This window comes from Vanacampus margaritifer, chromosome 9 (genome assembly GCF_051991255.1).
Source record: "Vanacampus margaritifer isolate UIUO_Vmar chromosome 9, RoL_Vmar_1.0, whole genome shotgun sequence".
Classification (NCBI taxonomy): domain Eukaryota; kingdom Metazoa; phylum Chordata; class Actinopteri; order Syngnathiformes; family Syngnathidae; genus Vanacampus; species Vanacampus margaritifer.
Window position 1 is genome coordinate 27,429,138 of NC_135440.1, and position 19,757 is coordinate 27,448,894.

The following is a 19,757-nucleotide window of genomic DNA, read 5'->3' on the forward strand; positions in this document are numbered from 1 at the left end:
TGAAATTGTTTATGTGGTAAGTCAGTTGTTGTTAGGTCACCTAGCAAACACAATTTTGCTATTAATTAATTAATCTAATTTATTTGAAGAGAGTCACATTTGATGAAAAGGCTGCTTTCCTTGTTCATTTGGGTCTCCGGTAAACCCGATACCGATGTCTTGAATTTGGAAAAGAAAAAAGAAAAAGGTTTTTTTTTTGCAATGAAGAAGGGTTGGGGTGAATGTGCATAGAAAACTGGTGCAAATGATGCGGAGAGTCATCAAGCAATTGAAGGCGTCCTGTTAAAACTATTTGCAAGACTTGCAAACTGCCGCCACCAAATAATCATGAAGGCACTTCGAAGGGTGTGCCTAATTTTGTGTCCGTTGGGTGCAGATGCGGCGTAGCGATGAAACGCTTTGACTGTCAAGAGCGAAAGCGTTTCCCCCGTCTCGGGCCTTTTGGTTTTCAGTCAGACGCTAACTGTATTTTCAAATACATCTCAACATTGACGGGACGGCTGTGACCGTTTCTCAAGGTGAGGCGTCGCACCAGTCAAATGGCACTTGGTAGTAGCAAGGGGGGCTTTGGGTGGGGTGGGGGTGGGCGGATTTGTGTGATTGTGTGTCGGCCCGGCTGAAGGTATTTGCGTGTGAAAGGAAGTGTGCGTGCCTGATCACCACATCAGCAGGAAATCTCCGCAGGACGCCTGCTGATGGCGCCTCACCCCCGATTCGCAGTCTTTTTGCAACTGACACACGGGGGGGGCATGTTGGGAAATAATGGATGTTTGCACCCCCCCAAAAAAATAATAAATCATATCACATTTCTCCAAACGCTCCGAGCGTCACAACGAGGTGATGGTTGACTTCAGAGTTTGAACTTCTTTATTTGCCATCCGCTCGGCAACGACGGGCAAACTGGCCCCAGCATTTTGTATTTCATTTTTTTATTCGATATTAAAACTCTTTGACTGCCAGACGTTTTGAGAAAAGGGATGCCATGGATGCCAGCCGATTTAAGCATTTTTGACTGATCTTTCAAGGTCCACAGAAAATTATGTGTTTGGACTATGGAAACACACATACTACCAAATGAAAGATTGGACTATCATCTTTCATCAGAAAAAAAAAGTTTGTTTCTACCTTATTCCGTTTTTCAGTAATCAACAATAGAAAATGGTTAATTTCACCTCTGTTTTGAAAAAACGTATTTTAACGTCTTTGGCAGTCCTCCATAGGATTTTACTAAACGTTATTTAACGTTTTTGGCAGTCAAAGAGTTAACTTCACAGCTCCCTAACATGCAGAGTGGAAGCGCAAAGCCACTTGATCTTGTGCTCAAAATGCAGGCGCCGAGCGAGCCAGCTGGAAGCGCAACGGGGGGACAAAATGGTGAAGTTGGAAGTAGCCGGCGGCTGGTGTGCTGCCCGTTCTCATTTGGGAAACTCAAGTCCACAAACATTAGGCAACTGCTACCTGCATCATTAAAAGAATGTGTCAAAAAAGGATATTTGCCTTGGAAATGCCGGTCATACAAGATCAACTTGAGCGTGAGCGGTAAAGAGAGACCGATTTTTTTTTTTTTTTCGTTTTTCACGGCTGATGTGGACGCCCATTATTAGTAGTCAAGGAGGCCGATAAGCGATTTTTGCAGCTGATATTCATTTGCTGAAAAAGGACAAATATCAACGTCAAAAATTGGCTAATACAAACTCTTAACGTTGTTTACATTTCTTGAAGCGTATGTTTTAGGGAGTGATGAAAAACGATTTGAATCGGAAAAGAGGTGAAAATGTACCGTCTTGAATTGTATCGAGATGCTTATCGAATCGTCTTTTATTGGAGAGGTGCACACCTAATGTTTATTAAACAGCTTTTCAGATTTGCCACGTTAAATGTTTTTGACATCTTTATTTTACAATTCTAACAAAAAGTAGAAGGAGCTCCCAGGCACGTTCGATTCTAGATGTTTATTCACATAATAACACAAAAAGTAGCACTGAGCAATCAAATCTTTACTTTCAGAACCAAAATAACCCAGTTTTACATTAATCTCGAAGCAAATCTTAACTGACTTAAAATGTATGTGTTTACCGTATTTTGTGCCATGATCAAGCTTGTAATTCATTTACTTAAATATAATATATAATATAAAATTACCGAATGAACAATACTGAGCTCTCCAAAAAAGGAAAAAAAAAAACAAACAAACTTAAATATCAAATACATTTTCTCAATTGAAATAAACGGAAATGCCGTCATTCCTTTCCAGCAGGCCAAAACACACACCAAAAATGATTTGTGTTTTTATTAAATAAAAATAGCAACTGAGCGGTCTTTGCCTTCTGTTGACATCAACAACAAAAAGTCAATCAGCCTGCACCGTTTGTGCTTTCAACCTTTTCAAGGTCTTTTTCTCAAGACTAAATCATGAGCAGTCCTTAAAAGACGGATGTTTTCTACAAACATCAACATGTCGCGCTTACTTCCCCGCTGACGACTTATCAGCTTAACACTTAACACGGCGGCCCAGACGTGCGGCGTTTACGATAATTGAGAGGCGCGTCGCGTGCCCTGGCGGATGGAGCGTCGCGGCGTTTGGTTGCAACGCTCACACAATGCGGCGGCGCTTAAACGCTGTCGATCGGGTCATAATGGCCGTATTGATTCCAGCGGAGCGCTTGGCGATCTGCAGCTGCTGGATGACATCTGCGTGACGTCACGCCTTCACATGACCACGCAAGGAACAAAAAGGCCTCGAGGAGAAAAAGCATCCGGAAAGAATTGAACGGGTTTGACGCGATACGAGTCGCCTCGCGGATTGCTTTGGAATCTCCCAAAGGGTCTCGCTCATTGACCAGCGCTTTCATTTCCCAAGTGAAGAAGGGGGGGGAAAATACTGTTGTTAATTGACACGCCCTGTTCTGCCATCACGACTTTTTTTTGTGTTCAAACTTTGGAGATTTTTTTTCCCGCCTCTACGGCGTGTTGAGCTTCACCGTGAGCGGCGGCGCAAAACGTCGCGTGACAACCTCAGTTTCACATTTACAGTTGGGGACACAATTAATTGATCACCTGCTCATATTTGTCAGTGTGCTCTCTTACAAAGAAATTCACTCATTTGCTCCCAAGAACGTATAAATACGTTCTGTTTTAAACGTTACCATGCTGCCAAAGACATATTTACGTTTTTTTATGCTAGAGCATACAGAAGGCTTTGATGCAGCCTCAGAACTGAAAAGAATGCTTGAAACAATGGTAGTTATTACAAAAACGGCAAGCGGGTGGCAGCAGAGTATAAGAGATCAACCAGGGCCATGTTGCAAAAAAGCTCTTTTCCCTACAGTTTTAAACAGATTTGTGAATAATGATGAAACTTAGCTATATGCTAATGCTAATCGCTGCAAAACTGAAAAAGATACAATATACCGTTTTTCCTGAAGAAAGAAGAGAACGTTCTACATGGCGCAGAGTTGTAGGAAATTCCAAAAGAGGGGCAACAAGGCTTGCACGGCCCAAAAATCAAGATACAGAACTTCAGTTTTATGCTACAACCATGAAAAGAAAACTTCTCTGACAGTTGAGCATTTGAGAGAATTAATCGATTTGTTCTCAAGCTATTTTCAACACTGAAACTGATTTGAAATTGAAATGAAGAGATGACATGGAGACGGAGCAATAATATGGGTTTGTGGAAAAATACAAAGTTGGCGATATTTGGCTGACAGTATTTAGAAATGAGGGTCATAGAGCGGCCTCGTCATTTCGCGGACCTCCACCAAATAGAAACGCTGTGAATGGCGCTGAAGTTTCACGTTTCCAAGCGGCAGCCAAGAAAGTCAAAAGGATTTTGGGAAAGTCTGTTGTCTGTTTCTGTGAAATGGAGCGGGCCAAAATCTCTGCAGAGTTGTATGCAGACCTGCTGACCAACATTAAGAAACGTCTTATCGCTGTGTTGACGTTTGCCCAGCAAGTTCTAAAAAACCCAATTTCAAGAGGAAAGATCATTTGAGATGCGACTTGAGTTCTGAGCATTATGACGCCAATGTAGTGTTTGTGTATGATTCAAAATTGGAGACTTCACTTCTTTGCCAGTGAGCAAACGTCCCAACCCAGCAAAGCATGAAGTGATGTTTTGTACTTTGCATGGGACGACCCCGAATGAACAGGACGGACATCGCGCCAATCAAATCCTTTTCTGTTCAAAGTCAAGAGTCCACAAGACACAAAAACATCTTTATGATGTAACCGTGAGGAGAACACTGCAGGTTTTGTCCTCCGTCTTCACAAGAACACAAGCTTGTCTTCTCCGTACCGTCTTGCAAAAAAACAAGATGGACACACAAGCCCTTGAACGGGAGCATCTGATTTGCAGAAACTAAACAAGACGCCGGCACTTGCGTAAGCTGCCCAACCTTCTTCCTGGGTTGAAAACGCCGACTGTCCTTTTCAATCAATGCTTGCACCCGAGCCGCTCGGTCAAGAGTCAAAACGCGGCTTGAAGTGTTCTGCAATTTACTGTTTGAGAGCCGCACTCAAAAAAAAAGATGACCCCGGGCTATAAAACATGACAAAGCACACCATTGACTCGGGTCGCGGTCAACATGTAAGCGACCAAATGCAGACATTTTGTTAAGCATCTTGACGATCGCTATATTTAGAGCCCCTATTATGCAATAACGCTCCACTAAACTATTTGTATCAAGTGGAATGCTCTGGGAAGCGTCTTCAACAGTGCGGCCTTGTACTTTCTTCCCAGTCGCATGCTCTTAGCAATAACCCCGCCCCCATCCCCCCCCCCCCCCCCCCCCCCGTCCGTCCCCAGCGCCTCAACGGAACAGCATGCAACAGGGTGGAGGTCAAAACAGGCTGCAGATAAGAAGGAAAGAGGAGGAGGCGGTGCTGGATGACGGCGGGGCGTACTCCCTGACCGCACAGCACAAAGTCTTATCTTGTCCTCGCCGGTTATCGGCCGCACATTGAGCATGCGTCTGCTGCCGGCGGAAATTTTAGTCGTCATCAAGAGGAGGCAAAAAAGCGCAGCAACACAAAAGTCCACTATTTGATTTTTTATGTACCGCAGGTGGTGTCGCACTTACACTCGATGTGATGGTGCCCTCCTTTTTTTGGGGGGGGTGTCACTGTCTCAAAGGTGGTTTTGGTCATTACTAGTAGGGTTTCTATTCACCCATTTTTATTTACGTTTTCAAGAAATGCCAAAGTAAAACGCTCCAAATTTGAAAAAGGGCCCAAAATTTGCTCAAATGTTTTTACGCTTAAAGGGAGTGGATTTGGAAGTTTATCGGAAAAAGGAAAACGTGAATTTTGGCTAAGGAAACAGGTGTTGCGAATAAATGCTGACGAGACCAGATCCACGTTTTGAACGGATACGACGTCACACGTACGTTTGTCGTCCCAAAGCAATCTCGGCCGATAAACGAAGGCATGTTTGGGGCGACGACGAAACAGAAACTTTTTGGAATTCATTAAAGAAGAGAATATTGTCACGGTGGGGTTGGAGGACCCAAAATGCAGGGAGGCAGCAGAACCACGGCAGGGAAGCATGTGATACTGAAAACAATGTATTTAACAAAAAACACGAACAGGCGTACCGGGCCAACAAAACCAACAAAGATCTGAAAAGACCAAAAAAATAAAAGTAACAACAAAACACAAGAGTGGTGACAGCGACAATCCAACAAAGACTGAACAAAAGCAGGGAACGAAATACAAGCCAACTGACGAGACAACGAGAGACACCTGGACAAGACACAAGTGGCCGGGGGAGATGATTGGACGACACGAGGGAACAGGATGACGAGTGCAGGTGCGAACAAAACCTTACAAGTCACACAGGACAACAATCGTAACAAATATTATTAGATACAAAACAGCAAATAAAGGCGACGGTTGATCAGGAATGACAAAAGCTCATACGACGACGTCGCACGGCGCAGTCACTTCCTGTTTTTCTTGTTCTCTTAAAGTGTTGACGGATCACATCTTTAGGTTGTATACTGCCACCTACAGCCGCGGAGTCCCCTCGCAAAATATTCGCAAAAGAAGAACAGATGGAAACGGGCATAAGTCGCATGTCGGGTTTGCGCATTTTCACAAAATTCGCTTGAAAAATTCCAAACCTTTGGATAGATAAGATCGTTTTTTTTATACAAAATAATTTTTAGCCAATCAGCACGAAAGCCCGATCGGGAGTTTAGCGGGCCGGCGGAGTACCTACCCTCGAGTAGGACCTCCGCTCGTCCCCGTAAGTTCCTGTAAATGTGGCCCGGTTGAAAACGGCTCCTGCACGTACGGGCTGGCCCCGTAAATGTACCCCGAAGTTCCTGCGGGGCAAACGCGGCTAATCATTCACACTACCTAAGCCCAGATTCGAACCCAAAACCTCTCCACTTTGAGGAAGATGTTACGAGTCCCGGTTTTCTTTCGGCTGCCCTTTTTGGCATGATATTGAAGCGTATCGACTCAATATGGTTTCTTTGAGTCACTACTCGTGCAGTCGTTCCATGCAGCACCTCTGTCCGTCTTCATGAGGACATTTGTAAGCCAACCTATCAATCATTACACACACCAACAGTTCAGCTGTGTCCATTGAATGAGGTGGTTACAGTCTGGAAGTGAGAAAACAGCAGATCAAGTGTTGTTTCTTGGTATATCGTTTACGGATGTGTGGCAAAAGATCTTTGGAGAATTTGACGGCGTCGCGTGTTCTCGATTCATGGTTTCAAACAGCAATAACCCGGGGATGAGCCCGGAGTGGATCTTGGATAAGCCGCTAGCCTCATGGCTTAGGTCCCCACCCCCATCTCCCTGGTGCTCGCTCCTTCCCGCTCCCGCCCTCCCGGCGCAACATACCCGACACTTGCCAATTTAATAAAAAGAGACTTTGTCATGCGTGTCTCTCCTGCAGCTTCCTGGCCGGAGTGACAACATTCTGCCTCGAGAGCAAAAACAGGACCGAGACAGGCAGAACTGATCGGGTCTGAATGCAGGCGCTCACAGTACAGTTGGACCTGAACATAAAAAGCCTCACCAGGACGTTGCTCAACATGTCAGACCGAAGGTGGCGCAACGCAGATAGCTTTCCCGGACAGGAAGGAGAACTTGTCGCTTCCTGTCGAAGGGCAACGGCGAACCGTCGGCGCCCGGCAAGAGCGCAACTCCGTGGCCTACGTGGGAAGATTGACGGACCGGCATAAGGCGGCGGCTGAACTTTGCCCTTTGACTTTGTCGTCTTTTTAACATCTTTGTATGTTTTCCGTGACATCGGAGGAACAAACTTATTGGGTCAGACTACATGTGAGTGCTGCCTCCCGCCCAAAAAGTCAACTGGATCGGCCCCAGCTCAGCCATGGCTCTTTGACTGCCAAAAACGTTAAATAACGTTTAGTAAAATCCTATGGAGGAGTGCCAAAGACGTTAAAAGACGTTTGTTTCAAAACAGAGGTGAAACTAACAATTTTCTATTGTTGATTACTGAAAAACGGAATAAGGTAGAAACAAAGTTTTTTTTTCTGATGAAAGATGAGAGTCCAATCTTTCATTTGGTAGTATGTGTGTTTCCAGAGTCCAAACACATAATTTTCTGTGGACCTTGAAAGATCAGTCAAAATGCTTAAATCGGCTGGCACCCACGGCATCCCTTTTCTGAAAACGTCTGGCAGTCAAAGAGATAAAGAAGAGGATCCGCATGGATATGGACGGGACGGATGACTGCTTGTTTATCGATGTGCCCTGTGATTGACTGGCGACCGGTCCACGGTGTACCATTCCTCCTGCCCAACGTCAGTTGGGACAGGCCGCGGCTCAGCTAAAGCGTTACAGAATAAGGATCGACGGGTTCGACTGAAACTGCCCTTTTAGCATCGATTTGGTAGGACAACTGAAACTGGTCGCTGATGCAACTCCTGGGCTTTGCATGCTAGCAATTGCGCTAGTTGTCATTTTGGTTGCATGCTGACATGGTTGCCCGCGAACGATGCATTATAAAATGGCGCTAAATGATTTTAAAACATTAACAATTTCATGTAAGGGCTAAAAAGCATTCGTTGAAATGGAGGAAATGCGTTCCGTGTAGACCCGTGTAAGCATGTCAAAACCACTACAAGAATGGAGACCAATCACGCAGTCTGTCTTTGTGTCAGTCTTTCAGTCGAACAAAGGTTCAGCTGCAGGGCATTCCGTCAGATTTTACTTGCCGCCTTTCGCCATGCTCGCAATTTACCTGCAAGTGGATTGTTATTTTTTTTGTCCGATCTGTACAATAACAGGACAACCATGAAATGTAGGGCTGAACGATTATGGAAAATAACCAAGTTTAAAATTTCGTTTGCCGCTTGGAACGATTAGTTCGCCAACGCTACAATGCATGCACGTTGAAAGAGACTGCGGCAGCGACACCTAAATGACGGCGAGTAATGACGAGCAATAATCAATTAGTTTGTTCTCATTTTCATTCATGAAATCGGACGACTCAACATATGGCCACATACAGACCTATTTAGCCTCAATATATATATATATGTTTTTTTTTGTTTAGTTTCGTTCCACGTTGTGTTGTTTTCATATCTTACACATAAAGTTTCCATTTTCACCTGTTTTCGTCATCCCTGTCGTCCCCGGGTGCGCATCGTTTCGTCCGATTGCTGGTATTTAATGCCTTGTTTTCTTTCGGTCTCGGTCCGTTCATTGTTGTCGATGCTCTTGTCCCCAATCATGTCACTTTTTCGGAGTTTGTTCATTCTTTTTTTGTTATTGAAAATAGTTTTGCTAACCCTGCAAACACGTTCCACTCCCTTTAGTACCTGAAACGTTTCCAATCTGCCAAGATTGCCCACTAGGTTATTGTCATGTCAATATATCTTAAACGTTGAGGTCAACTAATGTTGCACTTTAACCCCTAGAGAAAATGTGGTGCGTACTACACAGCTTTTTGCCTGCAAGTTTGCAGCCCACCTCCAAAATCCGGCACCATCTACCCCTCCCCCTCCCCCCCCCACCCCCAAATCCATCCTCGCACACTTCCTGATTATCTCGCCGCCGTAATGAAGCGCTTGAGCGCTAACTGAGTCCAAAGTGATTTCTGCTGTGAGTCATTTGGGTAAATATGGGGAATGACAGCGCTGACTTTCAATTTGGGCTCAGCTGTTCAGCGGTCCAGTTGGAGCGCACAAACGCGCTGACAGACGCACACGCAGCTGTCGGCGCGTTGGCTGTTTTTCCGTATGCTTTGGGAGAATTGTTTAATGCGTAGATGCGGGAGACGACGCCATAAGCGTTTTTTTTTGTGTTTTGCGGAGCGGCTCGTGGAACGGCCTCCAGTGTTGTTGCGACGATTGGACCGGCTTCCGTTTTGACGGCGCCCCCGGATGGTGAATGGGAAAAAAATGATATCACGCCGGGAATAATACGGATTGGGCAGCACGGTGGACAAGTGAACACCGCAGAAATAATAATGCCTTCACGGGGCATATAGAGACTGACTAATTGAGGTTGAATGACTTTTTTTTTTCTCTCCAGTCACCAACACAAACTCGCTCACTTACTGTCACCGCCATCCTCAGTTGCACAAGCCCCACCCACCCCTAACTTCCTTATCCAATGACATTCAGATACCTTGTTTGCTGTCTTCTAGTCATGTGGCTGTTTTTTCCAAACCCATACTGTGCCCCTCTCGTAGGAGCATAGTTTAGGACTTGTTTTTTTCCCCTCCCACTTGCATATCTTTTTCTTTTTCATCTAAGAAAACTGGGGCCGCCGTCTGGCGACCCGTCATGCGTCCCGTTCTAGCTCCCTCTGTTGTTTTTTTTTTGCCTCTTGGACGGATTGTAACTGTTAAGCGAATTCCCTTCCTCAATATGGGTTACGTGGGCGAGTTGCAAGATCAGAGGGTCTAAAAGACCCCTGAAGGTGTGATTGTGATTGGATGAGTGAGTCTGGAGTGCTTGTGTGCTGCGCGAAGCAAACACCTGTCGATTTGCAGCAAGACGTCCTCGTTGTTGCCGAAACACGTGATCGGCAAAGTCAGCTCGTCAGTTAAAACCCTAAGAACTATTATATAAAAACCACAAGAAGAAAGAGTAGTAGAAGAAGAATTGTTAGCTGACCTGATAACTGCATTGCGGTTGCAAATTCTTGTTCTTGTCATTTCTACTATGCTGAATGACTTGTGAGACACGTTTTACTGTACAAACACTCCCCAGGCCGCTTCCTGATTAGCTATTGTTCAGGTTTCTTGTTTATAATAATCAAGTCCAGCCAAAGTCAGGGGTGACCACAAACAGACGCATTTGCCATCATAGATTTTGAAAAGCTTTGACATTTAATGATTTTTGGTGTGCGGAAGGAAAACACAGCCCTTCCCACGAGAAAATCGGCCTTTTGCTAACTTTGATGGTAAATTTGATTTCAAAAAAGTCTCCAATCAAACCAGATTGTCGGTATTCAGGCCCACCGCGCTTTCCATTCCTGCAACAAGGATATAAACAAAGCTTTTTGGAGACGTGACCAAAGTCCTTCGCGAAGCAAGCCAAACAGGCTGCAGGTACGAACGGGCGCACGTGCGAGCTGGGAGGAGTGTCAGCGACTCCTCCTGACATCTGTGAGTAAATTAGCTGAAAGAAGAGAAAACATCCCTGCCCCCTCTCTCGCACCCCTCCTCCACCACCGCGTGCATCCCTTCCTCCACCAAACAACTCCCAACCGGTCCAGGACAGCACAGCACGGCACGCCGGCTTCGGCGGTCTTGCAAAGCCGCCCCTGTCTGGCCCGCACTTGTTGGGGGAGGGGCGCCTTTCAGGGCCCGGGGTGTGAGGCTGGTGGGGTGATGAGGTTGGATGTCAAGAATGCGGCTCACGGTCGACTCTTTTGTGCCAGATGAATGGGCCCACGTCGAGGCTGGGGCGCTCGCCGGGCTTCCCGGTTGACTTGTGCGCCGGGAAAAGCCTTCGAGGCCTCGGCCTGCCGCTCCAAACGACGCCGTTGAGCAACTTCAACGCCCACTTCTGATAGGCCGACACATCCTCTTGATGTTTAATGTCACATCATCTTAGGATTGGATAGCTGAGCTCTTAGAAAAACTTTCGGCTATTTTGGACTGTAGGATACCTTTATCTCCAAACTTGTGTTTGCTAGGTGACCTAACAACAACTGACTTACCGCATAAACAATTTCAATCTACACTTGTAGCCCTTACTATCGCTAAAAAAACAATTCTTGTTAACTGGAAAAATAAACAAACTCTGAATATCGACCAATGGTCTAACCTCCTCATAAATCACATTTTAATGGAAAAAATATCTGCCTCAAATAAAAAACAAATATCAAAATTTATAGAAACATGGTCTACGTATATAGAATTTTTTAACCTAATTCTGGTTACTTAATTCTGTCTGTTAGCGAGAGCCACCACATCGTGATAACTTACATTGATGTTTCTGCATCTGGCAATTTATTATTATATTATATTATTAGTATGGGATTTTTTTTAATGGGCTTTAGGTGAACTGATGAATACACACACACACACACACGCACATACACATACTCACCCACATACAAAAAATATATATATATATATATATATATATATGTGTGTGTATATGTATATATATTTATAAAAAATAAAAAAATAAACATTTATTAAATTTTTTAAATTTATTTGTTTGTTTTTTTTAAAAAGGAGAGCAATGATGATGTCAAATCGAATGAACAATACTGAGCTCTCCTGAGAAGGAAAAAAAAAGAAGAAGAAAAAAAAAAGGATTGGATAGCTTGTCATTTCGTTGCGATGCCTTGAACGCCCCATATTGCCTTTTGTTCTCATTCACATGAGAAATTAGTCGACTAGCACAAAAAATGCACTGTAATTAGTTGGCATATTTTGGGATTCTTAAAGAAGCTTCATTCTTTTTAAAGTGAATAAACGTTATGATCATAAAGTATAATTACACTAATTAGAGTGCAAGGTTAAAACAGTCAAGAAAAGAGGAAAACATTATAGAGTGTATTTGTTTGTATGTTAGCGGGCTACTTCCTGGTTTATTTAGAATAACGTGAGAAAATGGGGATTGTAGCATTTTTTTGGTTGTGGAATGTTTGCACTAAAAAAAAAGAAAGAAAAGAATTTCATCATCTGTTACATCATATTGTTGGGTGACATTTGTATCTTAGCAAGTCATTTCCTGATCTCTTGGACTAGGCTGGAGGTACGAAACGTCTTGAATGCTACTAGGATGACCAGATTTTCAAAATGTAAAACTGGGACACCACAATTTTGCTGAAAATCAAATCTCACCAGGAACTATTTATAAAAAATTCAGTCAATCCACTGGCTGCGTTATTGCTTGAGCTAACGCTACATGCTATCTTGGCTGGACGGTTCAATAGTGCTAAACAAATCAATGCATTCACCATCGTCAAACTTTTTTTGCTTGGTCCCAGCAGCTAATGGAAGCTGCCTAAGCTGTATTGTAACGTTGGAAATATGCGAGCAGAAAACCTCATCTTACATTGGGTCGGACCGACTGCAGCATGAGGACAGCAGGACTACATTTCCCATGATTCTTAGACACGAAAGCAGGAAGTAGTTCTAGTTTTGGTATGACGAAAACATAATCCTGTTATTGACATACCCGTGGCCCAAAAATCCGGGACGCTAGGATGTGACCCGTGTAAGAATGGGACAAAACAATACTGGCGAGATCCGTTGGGACGTTCTCACCCTAAATGATACATCAGGCTATGTGAACCGCGACTCTACGATTTCCACGTCTCCCCTTTGCCCGTTTGTCCCAAACTTCCCCCCCAGGCTTTATGGAAATATGCTCCAGTCACATTGCTAATTATTTAAGACACGTCACCTCATTAAGAGTGTTGTGGAGCTAATGAATGATTAATAGGTCACTCTCGCCTTCATCAGTCGCCGTGTTCTGCTCTCTCCTTACTTAGCAAGTACCGGTTTGACAAGTCGGACGGGCGCTCGCGGTGTCCACTGCATCCAATCTGTCCTGCGCCGTGTGCGCATTCCTCGATGTAACTGGAAACAACATCGGGGGCTCGAAGGCAGGAAGTGCAGCGGAGGGGACGTGATTAGTGTGTGTGTCGACAATGATGCCCCGGGCTAGCAACGCCGAAGAACGCCGTTGCTTGGATCTGGAGGCGGCGGCGCTCGCGCTTGCGACTGTAAATGACCGACATTGCTCGGTAACCATCGCAAGATCGGACACACGAGCCGCGGCGCTGTTTGCGTAGCGCGCATTAAGTCATCATCGGCGTGTGTGAACACCTGCAGGCACTAAGGCGACTTATCACGCCCCCGCCATCCAGATAAGGGGAAAGGGAATTCTCAGCCGCGGCGGCCAACGTTATTTTAGCGGTTATCTGATGCTTCAGACTTCCCTTCTTGAGCTCAACTTTCGCAGCCGACGGAAAAGCTTTAACGCCGCGCGACAACTCTTCCATCAGCCTTTCAAGGGCTCCAAAGAAGCTTTCAAACGGCTCCCATCGCAATGACACGGGGAATTGCAGGATGTAACGCAGAAATAGCCGAGTGTAACTTTGAACTGCCTCAACTCCTCCGAGGCGACGATAGCCTACAGAGAAAGCCGTGTGAAAGATTGCAAAAGATTGAAGAGCATTTCGGCACCTTTCATACCACTGCACACACAGAAGCAGTCCCGATGTGAAGGCTGCTGACGGGCCCATTTCGAAGCAACTCAAAGGATACTTCTGGTGTCTGTTTTTTTGAGAGCCATTGTTTTGGATCTGGACACAGCGCTTGTTGGAAGCAGTCCAATATCTTGCAATAACGTTTTAACTGACAACCGCAGAACAGTTGCAAGAGGGAATTTCCGCCCTCAAAGTCGATGGGGGGGGGGGGGAGTTTTGAAGGCATTGAAAATAAGTGACAGTTCGGATTCCTTCATACAAGAAAAGTCAAAAACACTTTTTTTTTCTCCCCTTTCCAGCTCGATAACATTGTTGAAAAATGTCTTCAAATTGGCTTTACGGTAAACGGCAGCATCTGAAGCATCACGGTTATTCTTATTATGCTTTAGAAGCCATGCATAAATGTGCGCATTCACTCAGCCGATGTGGCTCGATCCACGGTGACGATTGCTTACACCCTGGTGAGGTCCCGCCTCCTAGAAAACAGTACATTTGTGGGTTGACTTCAACCACCCGCATCTTCATTGCACATCAGTACGCTACACAATGATGGCTTGGTCTGCGTTCCCGCCCTCAACTATGACCACAACCCAAAGCTTGTGACCTAAAGAAAAAAGATTGCTTGTTGCAAGCAGCCAAAATGAGTTTCCTCTGCAAGGTGTCCAGGCTTAGAAACAGGGTGAGAAGCTTGGCTATCCTGCCAGTATGAGAAGAGCTAGATGAAGTGGCTGGGGTATCTATTTTATGCCTCCCCAGTGAGGTGTTGCAGGCGCGTCCAAGCAGGAGGAGGCCTCAGGCACCACCAAGGACACACTAGAGTTTCTTAGCTTGCCTGTGAATGCCTGCGGAAGTGGCTCGGGAGCGGGAAATCCCTTTCCTGCTGTCCTGCAACTTGACCCTGAATAAGCAAAATGGATATGTATGGGCTTACAGTTGTATTGAAGTCATTTGATGTAATGATTGCAGTAGTGGTTCAGCAAATGTCCCTCAACACGTGAGTGGGTTCATTATTGAGCAGTAATGTCGCCAAAAAAACACTCTTGCGCTTTAAGACCAGTTTTCAAGAGATTGCGTTTTTAGGCCAGCAAACACAGTTCCCGCCTTATATAATTAAGTACATCATCTGGGTTTACGCTACAGATTAAAGTAGATTTCAAACCGCCCCCCCCCCCCCCCGTTGGTTTTAGCAGTTGCATTTTTGGATGGCTGCCAATCAGTATTAAATAAATTCCAAGCATTTTTTTTTTTTTTTACGTCTTTAACTCATTTAAGACCTGAAAAGACCTGATGAGGCTCGGCCGGTCATTAAAATGCCAGAGTTGTAGTGTACTTGAAATAGTTGGCGGAAATGATGGCCGGACACTCAATAAAAGGAATTCGGAATGGAACACAGGTGGCCTATTTGGAAATAGCTCAGTAACAATTTGCCAGAAGGGGAACACAACAGTCTATCCGTCCATTTTCCGTACCCGCTTATCCTGTTCTGGGTTGCTGACTTAGGCCGACTACATCCCGGTCTGGTCGCGAATCAATTTCAGGCGGCCATTCACATTCACATTCACACCATCCCTGAGTGGAAATTGAACCCGTGTTGCTTGCACTGAAATCAGGCCACCGTCCGTGACTCACGTTCATGGAAAACATGTTTTTTATTATGCTGCCAAACGGGGAAGGAGAGTGGGAAATCTACTTCCTCATTCAGATGAAAATATTGCATAGCTTTGGACATTTTTACCCAAAATGTACAAAAGCCTTCTGGCCATTTTTGAAATACAAAAATACTACCTGGCTGAGTGGCGGTCTGCTAATAATTAATTAAGATGTGGACTTTGTGTTGTTTGGATGACGTCCCGAATAAATTAAAATCTAGCTCACTCTTGTTTGTTTACCCGTGTGTCACTGATAATGACTTTGTTTTTAGATGTGTTTTTGCCGCAACATGCGAGCGGACTTGTTGGACTCCGCTTAACCATGTGACCACACAAAACTTACATTTCATAGAACTTGAAATGCCCAGAATCCAAATCAGCAAAAGAAAATGGCCTCTCTCAGGTTTCTGTTTACAAGTGTAAAAATGCAGCATACAAAGAAAAGAACACTGGACCGAGTGTGAAACATGGAGGAGGCTTGTTTATGTTCTGAGGCTGCACGACTGCACGGGGTGCCTTGGATCTGTTCTGGCTGTGCTGCGCTGTGCTGGGTACAATTACTTCTAATGACTATCAGGGCGTTCTGGAGCAAAATGTGCTGGCGAGTGTCAGAAAGCGTGAGCTGAGTCGCGGGTCACGGGTCCTGCGACGGGACGAGGACCCGGAACGCACAGCGACTAACACCGACCAAGATATCAGACGGAGTCTTGATCCGAACATGAACCGACATCCGCAGAAGGAGCTGCAACACGCAAGTCGGCAGGTGCACACGTCTCGTTGGGAGTTACAGAAATAGTTTGCGGTGGTTGCCTTGAAAGGTCGCAGGCTTTGCTTTCCATCCTTTTTGTCCATTTGTTTTCTTCTGTTGGACCACAATTCAAAAGAAAGCAAACTCATTTTCAGTCAACTTGAAGTTATCTTGACTTTGGTCCATTTTAAAGATATTTATATATGCGTGTAGCTAACACTCACAATAGTCAGCTTTCCATCCAATTGTTTCAATTTTTTTAAGCAAAAACGTGACTTGACGTGCCCGTTTCCATCTGTTGTTCTTTTGCGAATATTGAGAGGGGACTCCACCGCTGTAGGTGGCGCTATACACCATACAGATGTGATCCAGGACTAACTCTGTCCAATCACACATTTTCAAACGGTTATTCAGAAACTGGAATTTTGACCTTAACTCGAATATAGACAACATGTAAACATAGTCACACGTGTTTTTTCTGGTTGTGCTGACAATAATTGTGACTGATACCAAGTAGCGTCACTTCTTCTACGAGGCGCACGTAGATATGAAGTCATATTCTTAACCGTCTTTTTCAACGACACCAATCCAATGAGGGCTGACGTTTATACATTTACGTACAACTTTTCTCCTAACCCGATCCGTGTTGTTTAATTAATTTTACTTTTCAAAAATGCTGTGGGACAAAAACAAGGTGAGTCAGCATTCATGTGGAACAATCACAAACATTTTTGGAACGCTCTTTCCGAAAGTGGTACATTCCGACCACCGCCAACCCGCTTTTTAAAAAAATCAGCCTCCAACCCAAAAGTCCCTCTCACCTAGTTCTGTGTTCCAGCGTGGTAGGCTTGACTCAGACCACCCCCCCAACTCCCCCCCCCCCCCCCCCCAATGCTCCCTCCACCAGCAGCCTTGACTCAGGCTTATTGCCCTCGCTCAGCTGCTCAGCTGACTGTTGATTGGTGCACCAGAGGAGAAGGAAGCCTTGGGAGTATTTATAGCGACTCTCTCGTTCACCAGAACAATAACAACCCCCCCCCCACCCCCCAAAAACACACACAAAGAAAAGAGGCCACATGACTTTTAGCTTTCACGTGGGACACTTTGCACGTCGTCGCTCACATGCGGCGATAACAATACTGGAACATGAACTTTGCCTGTGCGGCTTCGTATTGCAGGAAGAAATACGGCTGGCGGCAGGCAGCGTTGACGCGCATGACAGCAATCGGCTTTTAGGAAGTGGCAGAACGGTGCCCACGGTCACATGGGTTCGACATTCAAGCTATGCGGTTCAACAGCAAATCTTGTGCAAGTTCCTCTTGAAGCTGCAAGGGTGTGTTTACGCGATAACAATATATCCGACAGCTTTCTTTTCTTTTCATTGTTTGGAGACTTTTCGGGTCCAGGCGACAACTTTGCAGGTGAAAACCGTATTATGCATACCAGGCCAATAGTTAAAAATACTTGGGGGAAAAAAACATAAATAATTTACTTCAACTTATCAAATGAATCAATCTATTTTCAAATAAAATGAAAATGCCAATAATCAATTTCAGCCTCCCAAAACTCTTTTTTTTTTTTGCTGTGTTTTCAATACAAAAATAAAAAAATTGAATAAATAATAACGGATAAAAACGTGCAAAAAAAATTGTTTTAAAATATATAATTTCTTTACATACTGTACTATCTGTGTGATAGATGTGTGCCTTTAAGGGGTGTAATCTAGTTAGTGATGTCAAGGGTTGGCCAATTTTGTGTGTCTGGACGACAGTTGTGGCTTAGCAGCTCATTGTGAGTGTTTTCATTTTGTGTTTGTCGGACTGTTTAGTTCTATTCAATTTTTTTTTATTTTATTTTTTTTTAAATCACTTCAGTAGTGTAGAGAAATATAAACAACTTACATCGTACAACAAGTTACGGCTGGTAACGTGACAAACCCATGAATCGGGGCACTCAGAAGTCATGGCGGCACTTTGTGTCTCATGCAAACGAGCCAGCGCTCATCCCGAGCGAGCAAATAGGCAGATACAGATTTACGTGGGCGCTTATTTTCACTCTTGATAGGCAGGCAGCATGGATTTGTACACGACTGGACAAACAATGTCGCTTACTCGCCATCGGGAGAAGTGAAGCAACCGGCGGCCATCTTGCGTTGCCGCTCGCTAAACCCGGCCCTCATTACTCCTAGCGTCAAACACGCGCCGTGTTTTTAATGAGGAAAATAACAGTTGTCAGTAAAAGTGGCAACGTAAGATGTCTTCCCTCTGCCGTCAGCTGCGAGGGCATATTTGAGTCCGTGGGCAGGCACAGCAGACACCCGACCCGCTATTGGTACACGCGGAGGGTGAGGGGCTGTAGCAACAGAACTTCATCGTCCTCTGTTGAGTTCTGACAGCGGTGACGTAACCGGTACGTAAATCAGAATTATAATTAAACAAAAATGTCGGTGCCTGAGCGCGTTTTCAAATGTTCAATGAAATCCCACTTGGAGTTTGCTGTAAAACTAAACGTACAACAAAAGCACACATCACTTCAATGAATCATGAAGAATCAGATTCATTATCAGTTGCAACAATTGATTATTATTATTATTATTTTTTGTGTAAATGTCTTTTGTCTGCATAGTAAAGGAAGCCATTGAAAAGTCTATTTTCCATAATACGAGCCCTCGAACCAAGCCGAGGACGATAACGTGTCTGAAAATAGTTTTCAGACCTGTTTTTGAACATTTGCATATTAAGGCTCCAAAACACTGTTGTCATGTCAACAATCAACCAAAACCACACGATTTCAATCCATTCTCACGTGAACGTTGGCCCTGAGCTCGGAATCAGACGGCATTTCAACTGTGGATGTGAATCTACTGTTCGGATATGACCCGTGTTGACTTTTGCTTCTGTTTGCTGACGCGCGAGCATTTTGGGCGTGGCCGGCCGCATGTGTTTTCGTTTCAAGACACTGATACCGGATTATGGCTTAACTCGCAAATACATGTAGATTGTTACAGACGGGTCCAGAGATGTTTGGGCATGGGCACAATTTTGCCAATATTTATGAACCTGACTGTAAAAAATAAATCAATACATGCGGTTCAACTGGGAACTTTGAAGCAACAGCGCCAACCAATCTTGCTTTTACGGTCAACATAATTGCTTGACGATTCTAACGTGGATACTTAAATGAAGACAATATTTTCACATGCTCACATAAAAAAGGTATTTACAAGATCTTGATTTTATCGGCGCATTGGGAAACCAAAGAGACTGCGTGTAGCCGCACATGTAATTACTTTTGCTTGCTAATGGATTTGCGGCGGCAGAGAAGAAAGCTGCAGTAGCGCCTGTTTGATGTTTTTGGTATGTCGAGCACGGACACACCTGCCGGATTCACGGTGACAATTGCCGCCACTTTGCTTTTGTCGCACGTGTCAATCAATTTGCCGTCACGGTGGTTCGTTCGTAGAAACAATCGCAGGCCGCCGGGCTAAGTGAGCGTTGGCATCGAGATTGACAAAGAATGACTTGACGGAACCCGAGTTGCACAAGTTGCTTCACAAGTTATCAAACAAACCTAACAGACGAAAGGACGCTTCATTTAATTCTGTTATCGCAGAATTACTTGTTGAATTTGAACAGCGAGAGGCGCTTTGTGTATTTTGATGTGTTATATCTCATTTTGAGAATACGTTGGCT